Here is an 18,567-nt window from a genome sequence, read left to right on the forward strand (position 1 = left end):
GAAATTCAACACAGAATTTTAAGAACACATTTTTTTATTATTGTCAAAATCAGCCTGTCAAGATTTCAACAAATCTTGCCTGGGCAGCCTGTCAAGATTTTGGAAAATGCATATTCTAAATGAATGGAGCTTCTGAGGCTCAATTTACCAAATTATAAGAATAAAATAATTGGGATTTTATTTTAGAGGTATCAAGCAGGTAATACAAATTAACTTTGGAAGTGTAGGCATATGATGCCTTGATCTAGGCAAATATATGTGTTTGCATAGAAGGTGAAACTTTCTATTGGTAAAACTTGATGAATTTTCTCATTTTGGCTTATGTGAACATGAAAAGCATTAGGAATAAACAAAAAATTCTATAACTATTAGTAGGGAGATTTCAGAACATCTAAATGTAGATTAAATATAATATTTAATATGAAATATGTTATATTCCAATATACTATAATCTACTGTGAGTTGAGTCTTGTGAAGTGGGAAAATATACAGAAATTTATTCTACCTGAATCTGGGGATAACAAAATATTCTGATGATTTTTGACAATTATTTAGAGTATTATCTGACTCTCTAATTGAAAAATTGGACTAATAAAATAATATTGAGCTAATAAATATTTGTATATATTCACTGTAATTTAATACCAATGTTATTGGAAATAAAAGATAAATGTTGACAAATGCCCATGGAAATTCAAAGTTAAAAAATAGTTTTAGGCTAAATCTCAAAGATTTGTCCTTTTTTCTTCAAATTATTTATCATTCCATATGAAATATTTGGTGTCTTTTGCCTGTATATTCTTTATAATTCTGTGGGAAAAGATATAATTTATTTTACTTTTCAGACGGTTTTTCCTCTAAAATGCTGATAAGGGGAGTTGTGTGGGTAGTCACTTCTAGGGTACTTGAGGCAAGGGACAAAAACAGAGTAAGAAAAGACTTACTCCCAGCACTTTGGGAGCCCGAGGCAGGCAGATCACCTGAGGTCCGGAGTTTGAGAGCAGCCTGACCAACGTGGAGAAACCATGTCTCTACTAAAAATGCAAAATTAGCCGGGCGTGGTGGTGCATGCCTATAATCCCAGCTACTCAGAAGACTGAGTCAGGAGAATTGCTTGATCCCGGGAGGCGGAGGTTGTGGTGAGCCGAGATCATGCCATTGCACTCCAGCCTGGGCAACGAGAGCAAACGTCTGTCTCAAAAAAAAAAACAAAAACAAACAAAAAAAAAACTTCCAAATATAGGAGACAAAATGCTATTTGGTATGACAATAAATAACATCAAATCTACCAGAGGAAAGAGAAATTAGATTAAAAACTCTCAGTGCTAAAATAAAAACTTGGTTAAATTGAAAATAACGATATAGAATTGTTACCTGTTATTTAAAAAGAAAAGTAATATTCTGCCCTGTAACTCAGGTGGCTTCCTAAGCATGCTGCATCCCCAATTCTCACGTAAAATTCTAAAATCTCTACTTCTATCCCCTAGATTTGATCTTTATTACTATTTTTTAACAAAAGGGACTAAAGCCCCTTGGGAAGTGTGGCTGATTGCATATTAAAGGCAGTAGAATGCAGGATGAGACTGAAACATCTTATTGAAGTTAGAAGGCAAAGACTTTTATTTTTGGTTTTGTACCTACTTGTACCACTTAGATGTTTATTACTGTGTCTGCATATGTATAAGTGTATAGTAAAAAATAAGTGAATAACAAAATATAAGTATTGCTCGTTATATAATAAAAGTCCATACTGTATAATAATAATCAGGTTGAAAGCACTGCCACTTTCATGTACTATGCCTTCTCACAGGCCTGCAGGAAGAAACTTACTTAACAGCAACCACAATGGCAAATATTATCAATGACTAGCATATGAAGTGAAAATTCTCTTTTCTCTAAACAACTACTAACCACTCATTTAATTGTCCTTTGTCTTACTTCTGATGACCAAAGAAGTGGGAGGTGGGCTTCCTGGGTATCATGAGCATACCTCCTCCTCCAGTCTTTTCACCTGCATGAGCTTCCTGTTCCTCTGGGATGCACAGACAGTTTGTAGTCTCTGGTATATTCTCAACCACGTTATCACCTCCCTTAGATACTCTTGAAGCTCACACACCGAATATCCATACCTTTGCTCACTAAGAAGATGAAAAACTCTTGATGTTATTTCCATTGGTGAACTCGTGGAAGAGCTTTCTGTTTATAAAAAGAAAATCAGAAGGTGAAAAACTCTTGGTGGTGTTATTTCCATTGTTGAACTGGTAAGACAGCTTTCTGTTTTTAAAACAATCATGATTTATTGTAGTTAACTATTTCTTTGGTGTAAATACTCCCATTAGGCTGACTGCAAGCTACCAACAGTTTTACAACTGGCTTCAAAATTCCTAATTAATCAACAAGCATCTCTTATAATGTGAGCTGCCTTCAACATACCAATGGTCCTGCTTTCTTCATTTTGCCTCATCTCAGCCTTTCTGTGTGGCTTTTTACTTGCAAAAAAAAAAAAAAAAAAAAAAAAAATTCACATCTGGTTGTCTTGGGAAACATTATTCCATATAAATTGACAGAACCTATTCTCTTTGCCACTCCCTAAATTCTACTGTCAGTGTACACACCCAGTGTTGGTAGCTGAGGCTGAAATTGCCAACCTGGTATTTTCTACTTTTTCAGGACAGTTTTATACATCGTATTTACCAGTGTTGATGGAAAGAAAATGAAATAGAAGAGAAGAGGAAAGAAGAGAAAGGAAAGGGAGATAGGATGAGAGAAAAGGAAAGGAAAGGGAAAGGAAGAAGTATCATTCTATCCTGTCTTTTACAAACTTACTACTTGCCTTGTGTTACAGTCATTTTTGTACATGGGTTATCATTTTTCCAGATGTTAAAAATGCTTTGAGTATTTAATCTGTAGCTCATTTATTTCTATGTCTCCCACAGCACCTAACTAAATGTCTAGCTTATATAATGAGCCTTCGATAAATATTTGTTGAAAAAATAGAATTTTAAAAATGGAATAAAAGAATTCACAAGTAAAATTGATTACATAGAAAAAGCTTATTTCAATATCAAGCCAAATAAATAAGTAATCAACATACTGATTTCCAGATTTCATTTGTTTGCCATCAGTTCTCCACCAAGCAAAGATAAGTTGATATTGCCAGCCTGTCATGAGTTTGCTCTTAACAGTAGGCATATTGCCTTTGCACATTCCTATAGCAGAGAACATAGATCTGACTGCCTTGGAGGACATACCTTTGTGCTTCATTGACATAGTCACTCTTAACTGATAATAGATCCACTCTTTGTTGGAAGACTTGTGCTCAGTGTAATTTTTTTTCATCCCGATAAAAAGGGTAGCCCCCATAGACATGTTCAGCATGGTGAATTAGAATTAGGGTGTGTGTGTGCCCATGTGCATGCATGTGTGTGTGTGTGTGTAAGAGGGCGGTTCTTAATGTGTTGTCCAGGTTGCACTTGAACTTTCAGTATCAAGTAATCCTCCTGCCTCAGCCTCCCAAGTACCTGGGGCTACAAGCACACACTATTGTACTTCACCATGAATTTGGTTTTATTACTCTTATCATTAAGGTACTGTTAAGAGCTGTCTATTATTGATGAGATCAGTTGATTCAGTGCAGATGGTTCAGTGCTAAGTTCCTGGAAATATTTTGCAAATTTAACTCAACTTAAAATTTTAAAAATTGTTAAGTAAAAATAAGCTATACTCTTATAAAGAGAAGACTAAGATAACTTTTTTGTTATTGTTTGCTTGCTTAATGTAGTAGGTATAAATCTTAAGCAAAATTACATTTCATTATTGTCTATAAATCATTTAATTTCAATTCTGAGTAGCTAGTCCCATCAACTTAGAAATTCAACCTCAGTTATTTCTAGACTTTCTCCCACCTTCAGGTTTGTGCTATGGTTCTGCGTTTGACTCCATATCTAAGCATTAGGACATTGATCACTAGCAGTATCTGTCCACATTGGCAAAAGCTGAATTTTGCTGCAGCCATGTGATATCATCAGATTCACTGGTGTGCCATTTCCATGCCATGCTTTGTGCTTCAAGAGGATCTTGAACAAGGCTGGCATCTAAGCTATCTAGTTCACTATGTAAATATGCCCCTTGATGTCCTGCCACATTTTTGAGTGCTTCCAGGAAAGAAGTAAAAGTCCCTTCTGTTCAAGGACAGGCAGACCTGTCCCTTACCCCCAACCTGGAGAAAGCTCTTTTTCTCCTTTGAAACCTTCTGTCTTTCTTGCTTTCACACAGGGATACCAATTTCCTCTCTCTTCAAATTCTATTATCCTCAATGGGCAAACAGAAGCCAGAAAATCCTGCCAAAAACCTTTCATCTGGTAAGGAAGTAGGGAACTTGTTGTGTGTTCAAATGAAGGACAGAGGAGGTAGAAAATTCAAGAAGAAAAATTAACAACTCATACTTTCAATTAATATTTTAAAAAACTGTCTTTCAAATATCTGCCTTCTGCTTAGGAAGATCTGTATTTATGGATCTCATTCCTTCAAACTAGGTGGTCTAGCTCTCCTACCCTCTGATTACATCCCTCAACATACTAGCTTAGGTATATTTCTGTTCTTTCTGTCTACTAGGTTTTTGCCCAACAAAGATAACATTCTGCTTAAATAAAGTAGGTAACTGCCTAAGTAATACAACTTAAAGGATACTAGAAAGGCTCATTTCCATTCAAAGATCCTTGTTTCTCTGTTATGAGGTGATTTTGATGCCACCACTAGAAAACTGATGCTTTGGATTAAGGCATACCTACAGTGTACATAAAAATAATCCATGGATTCAACTGCTCATTTAACAAACATCTATTAAATATATACATATGTCAGGCACTGTGCTAGGCATAAGATATACCACAACAAATAAGCATACATGGTTTTCCCTCTCTTGAAGTTTATAGTTTGTTCATGAAGAGAGACACGTGAGTACTTGTTTCTGAAATGATTAATTAATTATAAGTGTCATGAAAAAGAAGTGAAAGTGAGTATGAGAATATATAACAGGGGAACTTTCCTGAGAAAGCAGCATTAAGGCTAAAATCTAGAATTACATGGAAAGGAAGAGAAGAGAGTTTTAAAGCAGAGAAAACAGCATGTCTGGAGGTCTTGGAATAAGCAGAATATTGTTTAAAATTTTTAAAACGAAACAAACTAAAACATTGAAGAAGACTCAGATGGCTGAAGCCTAGGGATAGAGGAGAATGCCTTAAGATGAGGTCAAAAGGTGACCCAGGAGCTAGAATACTCAGGGCTATGTAAACCATAAGGAAGGTTTTGGTCTTGATCCAACCCCTAACCCCCAAATGTCTTAAGCAGAGGAATACATGATCAGGTTTCTATTTAACAATTCTGGCTGCTGTGCGGAGGAAGTCAAAAACTGAATATGTAAAACATTATGTCATTATCAGCTATTAGCATTCTAGTCTCTTACATTCTTTCCAACTAGCTGTTGATACAAGAGTGTGTCATGAAAGCCCTCAGACAGGACCCTCACAGTTCCACATCCTCGCTGAACTGTAGCATTCACTATCACCCCCACCCCCACACTCCTGTTCTCATAGTCTTTTACTTAAAAAGGTCTCTACTTGGCATGTCAGTTCCATCACCAGGATCCCCATTTTAATTACCTGGAGGTCTATAATTTCTCACATCTTGGATATTTAAGCTTCATCTCACTGTTACCATTCATGGCTTGTGACCGTGGACTAGAGTAGTCCTGCCCTTGAACTCCAGTCTAGGGGATGGAGCTTCGTTATCTGACAACAGGTTCACCTGATAATGCCTATCCTAATATTTCTAGTATTAGGGAGTGTGTCAACACTCCCTAAACTCTACTATTTTTCCATCCTTACTGATGTTCCCCCTAATTCAAGCTACTATCATTTCTCACCTTAATCATTTCTACATTCTATTAATGCGTTTTCCTTTTTGAAGTCTTTCTCCGAGGCTTTGGTCCACACTGCGGCAAGAAAGATCTTTCTAGACCAAAAATTTTGCCTTGTCATTCTCTTGCTTAAAACTCTTCCATGGTCTCACATTTTTTAATAGATGAACTGAAAACTCCTCATATGTCATACAAGGTCCTTCATAACTAAACTCCATTCAGTTTGTTGTTGTTGTTGTTGTTGTTGTAGTTTTTTCAGACAGAGTCTCATTCTGTCACCCAACCTGTAATACAGTGGAGTGATCGTGGCTCACTGCAGCCTGGAACTCCTGGGCTCTCGTGATCCTCTCGTGTCAGCCTCCTGGAGTAGCTGAGACTACTCAGGTGTGAGTCATTGTTCCTGGCCCCCATTCACCTTTTCGGTCTTGTCTCACATATTCTTCCTTTGTACTTTATGCTCCAGTCATTCTATTTAAGGGCCTGATTAGGTGCTGCACCAGCTGGGGTGCTCACCTTATTGGAGCACATTAGAAATATCAGCCTTGCTAACTTGGCTCTCCAACTCCTCGGTTTTTGTTGTTGTTGTTGTTTGTTTGTTTGTTTTTCAGACGGAATCTTGCCTGTCACCCAGGTTGGAGTGAAATGGCACGATCTTGGCTCACTGCAACCTCTGTCTCCCAGGTTCAAGCAATTCTCTTGTGTCAGCCTCCCACGTAGCTGGGATTACAGGCGCCCACCACCATGCCCAGCTAAGTTTTGTATATTTAGTAGAGATGTGGTTCATCATGTTGGCCAGGCTGGTCTTGAACTCTTGACCTCGTGATCTGCCCATCTTGGCTTCCCAAAGTGCTGGGAGAATTACAGCCATGAGCCACCATGCCTGGCCCAAATCCTCGTTTAATGCAAAATGTACACTGGTGTTGCTTCTGGAAAAGGAGTCAGCATTATCAAATGTAAATAAAAATATTCTCCCATCCCCTACACAAATTGATTTCTTAAGTATTTCTGCAAAACATATTTTGAGTAACAGCTGAAAGTTGGCAGCAAGCTAAATTTCTAAACCCAAATAATATGTGGCATAGTGCTATTTATCAGGAATGAGTCATTTATTTTATTATCTAAATTTTGCATTTTTAGTACACCTCCCAAGAAGTTCTCTGGCTCAAAACACACACAAACTAAAGAAAGAGAAGAAAATGGGGAATGTTTTGCTAAATAATTCCACAAAATTGACTCTGCTTTGACCCAGTGAAGTGAATTACTAGGTGAATGTGTTTTGCATATAATTTTTCTTAATAGAAAAATCAATTTCTCCCTGGCCCCAAGAAATAAATATTGAATAAATAGTTTTTAAAATATCCTTTTTAAGGCGTGACAAAATGTTAGCTTGCCTTGCGGGCCCTCATTCTTAGCGTGCTCACTCAAGCCCCTGTGCTTTTTCGTACTTATTTTCCTCTCCATGAAACAAGATACACTTCCCTCTTGCTATTGCCTATTCAGCTTAAATAACACTCCTTTAAGGAGACCTTCCATCACTCATATATCAGGTAGGTTCCTCTCTATACTATTCTATCTTTCTATACTTCTCCTATCATTGTATTGTGTATCTGTTCTGTTTGTTGTATATTTGCTGTATTTGATTGTGTATCTGTTCTACTTGATTGTATATTTACTCTGTTTTGTTCTGTTCTTCTAGACTTTAAGCTTCTGCCGCAGGAAATTCTGCCTCTGTTTGCTTATATATCCCAGATACCTAGACCAGTGCCTGGAACATAGAAGTTCCTTAATAAATATTTGATGAATAAAAATGAATAAATGAATGAATAAATATGTGAGTAAAAAGTATTCCATGTTAGAGCTCTCTGACTCTGCTTGAACTGCCCCTTGTTATTTATCACCATGGCCACCTGTTACCATATTATGCTTGAAACTCATGTCTGTGAACTGAATTAATGCCAGATCCCATTACAGCTGCTGTCACACATACCCAGGCACATGACAGTTGTAAACAATGAGATAGAAAAAGTAAATGCTAAGGCAATAGACACCATGAATTAATTTTCTCCTTTATACATTTTGTTTATGGCTAAACCTCCCACATTTCTCTCCAGTTTTCATAGGGAGCCCTTAAGGCACTGGCAAACAATTCAATTAATGGAGCCTCAGCTCTGCAACTCCCTAAGGGCCATAGCTGGCAGGGCTCCAGTGAATTCAAAGCTACAAATAATGTCAGGCTAAGTTAGGTGCCTGGGAAATTGTTGGTATACTATAAAATAAGGAAAGTTTGCTCTTGGCTGAAACAATCACTCCAGAGTTGCAACAAGTGTTTACTATATGGCAAGCATTGTGTTGTCTCCTACAAACACTATTTAATTTAATAAACCCAAAAATCTTAAAGGTAGGTGCAACTATTCTATACCCATTCTACATACAAGAAAAGTGAGGCTCAGGGAAGTTTAATAAATTGTCTAAAGTCATCTGATTAGGGAATGGCTGAGCCAGAAACTCAAATGGATCGAATTCCACAATACAATACTTTTTAAGACAGCATGTGTCCCTTTCCCAAAAATATCAACTTTTAGAAGAAATTCAAGCTAGTTTCAAAAATGAAAACAAATTAATAAGAAACATAATTAATCTTTCAGTTCATAATGCTATAATTCTTCATTTTGGGTTCTTTTCAAACAGCTGTTGCATGCTGCACTTTTGTGCTAAATAATTTTTTTAAAAAAACAGAAAAATGTCTCATTCTATTTACATCTAAAATTAATTAAGAATGATTAGGGGCCGGGAGCCATGCCTCACACCTGTAATCCCAGCACTTTGGGAGGTCAAGGCGGGCGGATCACGAGGTCAGGAGATCGAGAACATCCTGGCTAATACGGTGAAACCCCGTCTCTACTAAAAATACAAAAAAATTAGCTGGACATCCTGGTGGGCGCCTGTAGTTCCAGCTCCCCGGGAGGCTGAGGGAGGAGAATGGTGTGAACCCGGGAGGCGGAGCTTGCAGTGAGCCGAGATCGCGCCATTGCACCCAGACCTGGGCGACAGAAGCATTAGGAAAACCTAAGCAAATAAGCAAATGACCTTGAACGCATTCTATATATATGAAACCCAATTGAAAGATATTGCCACCATTTTGGAAAGAAATGCACAAAAAATGCCCAACTATATTATCATTCATAATATTTGTTTAAGGCATTTATAATATTACAGTTATGCATAAACAGTCCATTAATTATGGAAGATTTCTAGGGGAAAGTAGTTGGCACATTGGTTAAAGGGAAAAATAAATTTAGAAGATGCTGGAAATAATACTGACTAGCAGAAAGAATTATCACCGTGGGAGGGGGAAAGAAAGGCGGTGACTGAAAGAAAACGAATTATGGGCTGGTTGCGGTGGCTCACGCCTGTAATCCCAGCACTTTGGGAGGCCGAGGCGGGTGGATCATGAGGTCAAGACATCGAGAACATCCTGGCTAACACGGTGAAACCCCGTCTCTACTAAAAATACAAAAAATTAGCTGGGCATGATGGCGGGCACCTGTAGTCCCAGCTACTCGGGAGGAAGAGGCAGGAGAATGGCGTGAACCCGGGAGGTGGAGCTTGCAGTGAGCTGAGATTGCCGCCACTGCACTCCAGCCTGGGCGATAGAGCGAGACTCCGTCTCCAAAAATAAATAATAAAAATAAAAATAAACGAATTATGGTTGCCCTTCCTTCTGAAGACCTTGGAGAAGGATGTGGGGGCAACTGTGTTTTGGAGGAAGTAAGCATAAAACATGTTCTATGTTGACATAGCAACCTGCCACAGGAAACAAAGCCAGTGAAGGTGGTGTTGATAAAACTAACATTTCTTGAGCAGGTATATATGCCAGAGCCTGCGCTAGACTCTGCATGGCTCTTTATGAACTGAAAAAGAAAAATTCAAAATAAAAGACACAGTATTGCAGATCAAAACTACTGTCATTTTAATATAGGAGAAAAATGTTAAAAATCATTTGGAATTTTGCAACCATAAAACAAGAAAATTGTGTGAACTGACTAGATTTCCAACATTCACATAGGATCATGAGAAATTGGAAAAAGTATATACCTTTGTTCTGACATCAAGGGCTATATAATTTATGAGGGAGTTAAATCTGACAAGTGAGCATAAAATATAGTAATAGTTCAGAGAAAGGAAACATTTATATAGCTTTTTGTGGTCAAATGAGACAGGCAGCATTTGATCTGTACCTTAAAAGAAGTAGCAGAATTCGATGAATTTCTGTAGACCAAAGGCATAACATGAGCAAAGTAACACCAGGTGAACTTGAATGTGACTTATTACACAAACTGTAAGGTTTGCCTGATTGAAATTAAGTACATGTTCTGGGGAAAAGTGGGAAAGAGTAGACCTACAAATTGGAAGGAGATCATGGCAAGCCTTAAAACAGTTTGTTAAACTGAAATATAAGGTACTTGAAGACCAGTTGATCTTTGCAGTCTCTGTCACTCTGCCTATCACACCAAAATCCAATGTGTAGCTGCCCACCCAGACACTGTTCTGTTGACATTCACCCTAGTTCCCAATAGCTTCATGTATAATTGCTGTTTAACAACCCCAACTAGAATTTTAAACAGGTACAGAGGAATTCCACATCTGCTATGTGGGGGAAAAAAATTTGCCCTAAAGGAAGTTTCCCTTCCTAAGAACACCATCCCGCTGCATGCTATCAAGCTCCTCAATGCAAAGCACAAGCTTCCCAGGCCCTCGGTTCCTGATTCCTAGGGGAAGGCACGGGCTGCACTCCGTGTAGAGAGCACAGACGGTTAACATGAACAGTGGGTTTCATCAGCCTGCATTGTAAGATGTAACCTGGTAAGCACAGCTCACCCATAAATCCAACCCATGGCTATCATAATCCCCCCCAGAGAGTCTCTGTAAATAGAGTGTTTTGTATAGGCAAAGCAGTTTTCTTCCTCACATTTAGTGCGGGGTGGAGGGCACCTTCTTCCAAAGGCAGAATAATGTGAATGTGAAAGGCCAGATTCCAGTATAACTCGGCACCCTTCCTGCCAACACAGCAAGCCGCCTCTGTCAAATGTGCTGTCTCACGTCAACAGTAGTAATTATGTGGGAAAAGGTGCTCCTTGTAGCTACCCTGGGCGGCTGTAGTAAAAGATACTGAAAACATGAGCACGGTTAGGCAGTGAATTTGTCACGCTAAGTAGGACAATGCCTAATGGTGATAAGAAAATGAAGCAAACACCTGACATTAAATCTCTTTTATGGCATTTTCATAGAAATTGCAGGCACACCTATATAATCCCTAACCACAGGAAAGAATGTGAAAAGAAAAATGTAGTCTTTAGTGACATGGATTTTCTTAGCTGGATGCACATTTGGGATCATTAATAACAACTCTCTTCCAGGTGCAGAAATTGAGACCTAGAAAAGTTAAGAGATTTGCCCCAAGCTCATATAGCTTTTAGAGGCAGAGCACAACTATTTGGACGATGTCCCAAATGTCTCATTTTTTTCCAGTGATGCCATATGCTAGTAACAGCTAAGATTTGCAGTCCACGAAACAATAGAATATATATTATCATGTTTCATCTTTACTGCAACCCTGTGAGGGTAGTATTATTATCCCCTTCAAACAGATCCAAAACCCAAGGCTCAGAGAAATTAACTGACATGCCAAAATAGCTCATGGAAAAGGTTGAGCTCACACCTACATCTTTGGCCAAAGAGCTGGAGTTGGTATGCAGTACCATGTTGCCTATCTTGCAGCTAGAACTACACAGAAACCTCCCGTTTCCCCCATTGCATTGAGACAGGAGAATGTAGCTATTGAAAAGAAGCAATTATCAACTACTTCATTCAACAAGCAGGTATTGAGGACCTACTGTATGACAGACAATAATCTAGGTCCCAGAGACACAGCAGTAAGAACAATAGACAAAGACACTGCCCTCGTGGTGACAAACAAGGAACAAAAGCAAAACGTATAGGTGTAGGTGGTAATAAGTGCTATGAAATAAAAAGAAAGTAATAAGAGGATGGAGAGTGTTTGGGGTACTAATTACCAGTTACCCAAGGACTCTATCTGAACCTGAACAAATCAGCATGCACAGATTTTATACACAGTGATATATAAGCAATAGTAACAAGTTCAAGTTCACAGATCCTTAAGGGGTCCACAAGCTATGTTCAGTGTTTCAAAAATAAATAAATAATAAAATCTAAATTAAATATTTAGTAAAAGAAAACTCCAGATAATTCACTTAAAAAAAAAAAATTAAGACAGATTTTATCAACTCTGTGGAAACTAGACATAATCACAAATCCTGATTAACAGATACACATGTCATAAAAATGAGGACCCCAATCATTAATCAATGCAATTTTTCTGTTTTAAAAAAATGAATCTTTCCAAAAATCAGCCATTAAAGGGGGAATTGTTTAATGTAGTCATTGGCCATGATAAAATTGTAATTCAACATCTATCCTAGGACAAAGCAGAGAAGATCTTTTGGAAATAAGCTTCACCTTTTAGCATCACAGCAAATCTCTCTGAAAAGAACTAAGGCGTGTACTAATTACAGCTGGCTATGCTGTCTGTATTACTCCCTTCTCACATTGCTATAAAGATACTACCTGAGACTGGGTCATTTATTTTAAAAAGGAGGTTTAATTGACTCACAGTTCTGCATGGCTGGGGAGGCCTCGGAAAACTTACAATCATGGCAGAAGGTGAAGGGGAAGCAAGTACCGTCTTCGCAGTGGCAGGAGAGAGAGAGCGAGTGGGAACTAAACCATCAGACCTCACGAGCACTGCCTCAATATCATGAGAACAGCATAGGGGAAGCCACCTCCATGATCCAATTGCCTCCCACCAGGTCCCTCCCTTGAAATGTGGGAATTACAATTGCAAATGAGATTTTGATGGGGACGCAAAGCTAATCCATATCACTGTTCCTGGGAAAATCTGAGCAATCAGCAAAATATACATCGTTTATCGTCTCGTAGAATCCTCCTCATTCTCATCATCACTTACGTTTCCCACCCCAGTGTTTCCTCAGGAGCAAAGTACCTCTCTGCCGTGCTGACTTTCCACAGCCTACAACTGTGGTTCCTTCTTAAGGCTTCTGTCTCCATTCTCAACACCTTCCTCGGAGAATCAACTTGTCAACACCACATATGTTATACGTTAAATTATTTACTCTGAAAACGACCTGATGAAGTTAACACTACTCTTTTCATTTTGCAGATGAAGAATCAAGGTGTAGGAAGATTGATTAGGTATGCCCTAATCACACGGGGATAGTCTGTCCTTACAAAGCAATATTCTAAGTGACTAGCTAATCAACAAAATTAATGGGTAAAATCTATATTTTTACATGATGTTGCATTATCAAGACAGCAACAGTTAGAATGTATGTATAAACTTTGCAAAGAAGTTCATTGCTTATAAATTTTTGCACATTCAATATCATAATGCTAAGGAAACAAGAAAAAATACGAGTTCTCATCATTTTCAGAAAAATTGTGTAGCTGTATGTTTTTACAAAATTTAAAGTTTATAATGATTTAAGTCTGGCTAGGATGAAAAATAAAGTAGATGTCAACCTGTGTATTTGGGGTTCTTTTCCTGAGAATATTGTTATGTTTATTCTTCCCCTCAAAATAGAAGTACAGGTTATGACAGGCATGTTTATTGTTAAATAATTTTAAAAAAAGATTGTATTTAAATTACACAACAGATTTTAGATAATTTGATGCTGATCCACATGATATGGCTAGAGAAACGTTTTGACATCTAGCACTGTCAAATTTTATTTCCCTAAATAGATTAATAATTGTTAATAATAGTTCTGGTAATGCAATTTTAGATCTTGTTTAATCCTCACAACTACAAGATGAGAATTACGATTCTCAGTTTACATATGAGGTAACTTGGGCTCAGAGAAGTAAAATAAATTCCCAGGTGACAGGGTCAGCATTTAAATGCAGGTGGATCTCTCCCCAAAGCTTGTGCTCTTAAACACTCCAGGGCTTTTTATGTGCCTCAGTCTCACTATCAGAACCCAACCCTTACACAGAGTCTGACTTTATTCATCACCGAGCAGTGCCAGGGGGTGTCCAAGACTAGACACAGACTAGTTTATCTTACAAATGAACAATAATACTGGATATTCAGCGAAAGGCACTCTCAGAAGAGATAAATTACTTAGACCCTCACTTTGACAACTCAAAAACATTTCAAGTATTAAACGTATTCTACCACTCATAAAAAGGAAGATGAATCATATTCTTGACTTCATATTAAAGTTAAAGATTCTTTTTTTGCATGATTTGCTCTAAATTAATATGCCAATGATTCACAGCCCCTTATAATATCACCTTTGGCCTACCATTTTTTATCAACGTGTTATGATAGAAATTGTCTCTTCGGGTTAAGACACATTCATCTGGAGGAATGTTATTATGGTCTGCATAAATAGCACTCGGTTATTTTTAAAGAATTATTTTTTCTATCTGTACAAATATACTGTTGGTTATCTTGAAACAGGGGACATTACCTACCAGAATTCCTAGCTGTAGGGGACTTATTTAGCCCCTATTCATGACCCTTTGTTAATTGATCTGGATCTATTTTACTGCTTTAACAAGTTTTGTCTGACTATTGCCTGACTGTTGTTTTAGTCACGCAAAAAATTATAAGCCAAGATTTTAAAAAAATACTGTACAGATTGCACACCGGGAAGCTGGCAGTCTTTCACACCATGTTCATTGTCTGCAGCACAAATCGTCACCACAATAAAGAGCCTAAAACAAAAGCCAAATGCTGCATAAGGAGTACTTTTCCTTCTGAAAAAATTCCAACATTGGGGAGCATCCTTTCCTCTGGATGCACATGCATAATTTCCATTATTGTTAATGGGAGCTATACATGCATAACACCCATTACTGCTAATGGGAGCTAAGTGCACACACAAGGGTAGAATACAGTGAAATCTGTCTTAGAAAATCACCCAAGAGACTAGCAAAAATCAGTTGCCTGGTAGAGAATGGTTTTAAATTAAAAGCAGAACAGAACTGAGGTTGAAACCACAGGGGAACTATTTAAACTTCAGGGAGCAGTGGGAATTGGCTTCTCTTTTTCTTGCTCTATTCTAGTATCTTGTTTTCCTCATCCATATTCTTGATGAGAACCAATGACCTTGTGATCTCCTAAAGAGATGATCTGGAAATGAATTTCACACCTCCATTGATTCAAATGGTAGGCTTGGGGATCCTTTGGTGGGGGAAGGAATACAACTACTAGATGATTACATCACACCACATGCAAAATACAAGTCACATGGTAGCTCTAATGACAGTTAATGAACCAGGATGAAAACAGTAAAGCAATATTATTATGGTAATTTATATCTATCACTCATTAATCCTTAAAAACATCTGTTCTATTATAATGTTATTGTAAAGATCAATGAAAAATAAACCGGAAAGTGATTTCCATCTACCCAAGTGGCCTTCTGCATTTTTTTCAGCATTTCAGGGCATTGGAAACACAAGCTATTCCTACAATATCTTAAAATCATAGGATTCTGTCCTAGTCCAGTCTTTTCATTTTGCAGGTAAGGAAATTGCAGAGAAATTAAGAGGCTATTTTTTTTTTAACCAAAGTCACAAAATACTAAAGGGAGATCTTAAATCTGGACTGCAGAATTTTTTCTGACTCCAGATCCAGTGGTTTAATGTTCAAAAGCACAGACTCCCAAAGACTTTCATCTTTGTTGGCTTTGCACTGGTCTCCGGGGACCAAATGCACAGATGGGTGGATGAGTTGTAAACTCCAAAAGGGGCCATTCTGGAACTCTGGAGAGTTGGGGACTGAATGTTCTGCATGTTACTCAAGTAAGTGCATGCTCCAGTTATTTCCGAAAAGAGTTTTAAATACAAATCTCAACAAATGTTTTAAAGAGGCAGAAACAAAACAGCAGTATTACCTCAGTCTAGAAAAGAGGAATGGAAATACTATGCTTAAGATGACTTTTCTGTTCCATCTCCCACTTCCCAGTTATCCTTCTTAGACTGTAGTTATAAAAGCACCAGCAATAAAGTCACTCTTGTATCATCTGTGTCACATACGTGACACATATTATTTTTGTTATGCTTTATACACGGATGTTTCTAGTTGGCTTTGTTTTGGACTCACCCAAAAATGGGCAGGGGCAGACGAAAATAACGTTGGACATTGGTTATTGTTTGCACGAACTGTTAATATATAAAAGCCCATGTTACTTTTCCTTACTCTTTTTCCATGGAAGTGGTTCTTTGTTGCCTTGGCTGCCAGATTCCTGTCCCTCATAGGCTTGAAAGGAAAGGAAAGACAAAGAATGGGGGATGGAGAATGTAGTGAGAAAAAAGGAAGAGACGAAAGAAAAGAAATAGAAGGAGAGGAGAGTAGAAGAAGAAAAAAAGAGCAGAGAAAAAGGCACCATAATACTTTGGATGGCACAGCATAAAACTGGTGTTTTGGAGTCAAAAGAGCAATAATTTTAGAGCCTGAATAACAGAGTTTTATGATCAGCTCAGCCTTTATACTCTATATGACATTGAATTAAATAAATTTGTGATGTCTCTGTTTCCCCATTTGTCAAAGGAGAATAGAATATTCATTCTATTTCACAGTGTCGTATTAGAAAAAGTGAGCATGAAAATACTTTACAAACCATAAGGAAGTGTAATATAGGAATCCTATGATTATGATGGCTTAAAAAAAGCAAATGACCAGAGACAAAAAGTCACACAAAAGGGGCTGCCTTTGTCCAAGTATCAGAGCACATTTTTATGGTATCTGACCATTACCCTAATTTTCAGTGAACATCTTCATCCCATTTCTATCTTTATATTATAGAAAAGCCACCTAATGTAGAGCAAAAACTTAGTTAAAAAAAACTATATATATATTTATCAGTTTACCCTACAAGGCCCATGGCACATACTTCAACATAACTCTTTCAAAAGGCCCTTGACTAAGAGCAAGGTGGCCTTGGATTGGATTAGAAGTCATTTCTGCTGACTCCACAGGAAACTCCAAGGAACAAGACCACAGGCAGGGGAGTACCCAAAGGCCCATGACTCAGCACAGTGGTTGAAGAGCTGTTCTGAAGGTGGCTAATACTCACTATCTCCCCTCAGCTATTTTCAGAAAAAGAAACAGAACCATAATGCGTTCTCTGAAGTTCTGAAATATGTGTTTTTGTTATTTTTGTGACCTATTTCACAAACTAGACTTTATTAAACTTCATTGGTGTACATGACATGATATTTTTTGTCTATTCATTTTTTTCTTGCAACAAACTGCAATCTCTTTGAGGGCAACTACTATGTTGTTGTTGTTAATCTGCAGCCAAGCACGGTGTAAGGCATAAAGTAGAACTCAATTAATATGTATATGATTTATTTATATATGTATTTATTCACATATTTCAATAGATTAAACATCACATAGACACAAGTCATTTCATACAGGCACAGACTAGTTTATATATTAAAATAGTTGTATCATTGATCATTTACATAATTAATTAATTCATCTGAGTATAGACAAGTGCCCACCAAGTCAACTAGAAAGAACAATTAATTCTATAACAAGCATGAAGTCATGCCAAATAGTGCTAGAACATCTAATAATGATGTTTATAAAATCTGTTTTGTTATAGCTCTTAAAAAAGACAGAGGAACAATGGTTTAGCGTTCAGACATATATTTGACAACAATGTCTTCTATCAGGAAATGTTGACAGTCATTTCGTTTCTAAGAAATATTGTTTCTTACAATTCCATTTAGTGGTTTCTTTTCTTTGATTTGGAGTACACATTTTTCCTTTAGTTAATATTACCATTGTATAAACTATGCAACTTCTATTTATTCATCTACTTTAAAGACTTAAGAATAATTATACTTTTTTCTTGCAGGAAGATGGCACTATTGCTTCACTCTTAACTTATCATGGTATAGTGAAGAAAACACTAGTTAAAAATCAATAGAGTTGGGTTTTGGTTACCAAAACCAAATATTTCATCAACGTGTGACTTGAAAAGTTACTAATTTTGCTAATCTTACTGACCCTCCATTACTTATCTGTAAATGTTTTTTGCAATAATTGCACCAGATAATGTCTGATAGGAATATTATCTATACACTGCAAAGCACCATAAAAAGGTTCATAGTGATAGTTATAACAATAGATACCATTTGTTTAATAGCTATGGAACGTTAGGAATTGAGCACTCAATATTATTAATCTTTACAATGATTATGCAATATAGGTGTTATTATTCTCATTTACTTGATGAGGAAAATGAGGCCTGGGAAGCTTAATTAGGTAACTTACCTGTGATCAAACAGGGATGAAAGAAAAGAGTCAGAATTTCAAACCTAAATTGGCTGATTCAGATATTAAAAGAGAAAGATGCTATTGGATTTGGGATGAGTTATTCACAGGAACTTGGAGTCAGTTTGCTTTCATTTGTGCCTCTCTCTTTTTTCATTTCCCTTTTCAATGTACTCTCTATCTAACATCCTTCATTTTTCTAACTTTGGAGGGCCCAGCTGGTGCTAATCTGCATTACATTGTTTCTTATCTTTTT

At 37.3% G+C, this 18,567-nt stretch overlaps 1 long non-coding RNA gene across 1 annotated transcript in view; it reads right to left on the reverse strand.

Moving 5' to 3' along the window:
• Positions 1-1,598: 1,598 nt before the first annotated feature.
• Positions 1,599-18,567, reverse strand: part of LOC119625308 (uncharacterized) — a 143,805-nt gene continuing 126,836 nt past the window's right edge. The window contains exons 3-4 of the long non-coding RNA XR_012089881.1: positions 16,781-16,838; positions 1,599-2,196 (exon numbers count right to left, since the gene is read on the reverse strand). This is a non-coding gene — a long non-coding RNA (uncharacterized lncRNA). The remainder of the gene's footprint in view (positions 2,197-16,780; positions 16,839-18,567) is intronic.

The sequence above is a fragment of the Chlorocebus sabaeus genome, chromosome 20 (assembly GCF_047675955.1).
Source record: "Chlorocebus sabaeus isolate Y175 chromosome 20, mChlSab1.0.hap1, whole genome shotgun sequence".
Classification (NCBI taxonomy): Eukaryota; Metazoa; Chordata; class Mammalia; order Primates; family Cercopithecidae; genus Chlorocebus; species Chlorocebus sabaeus.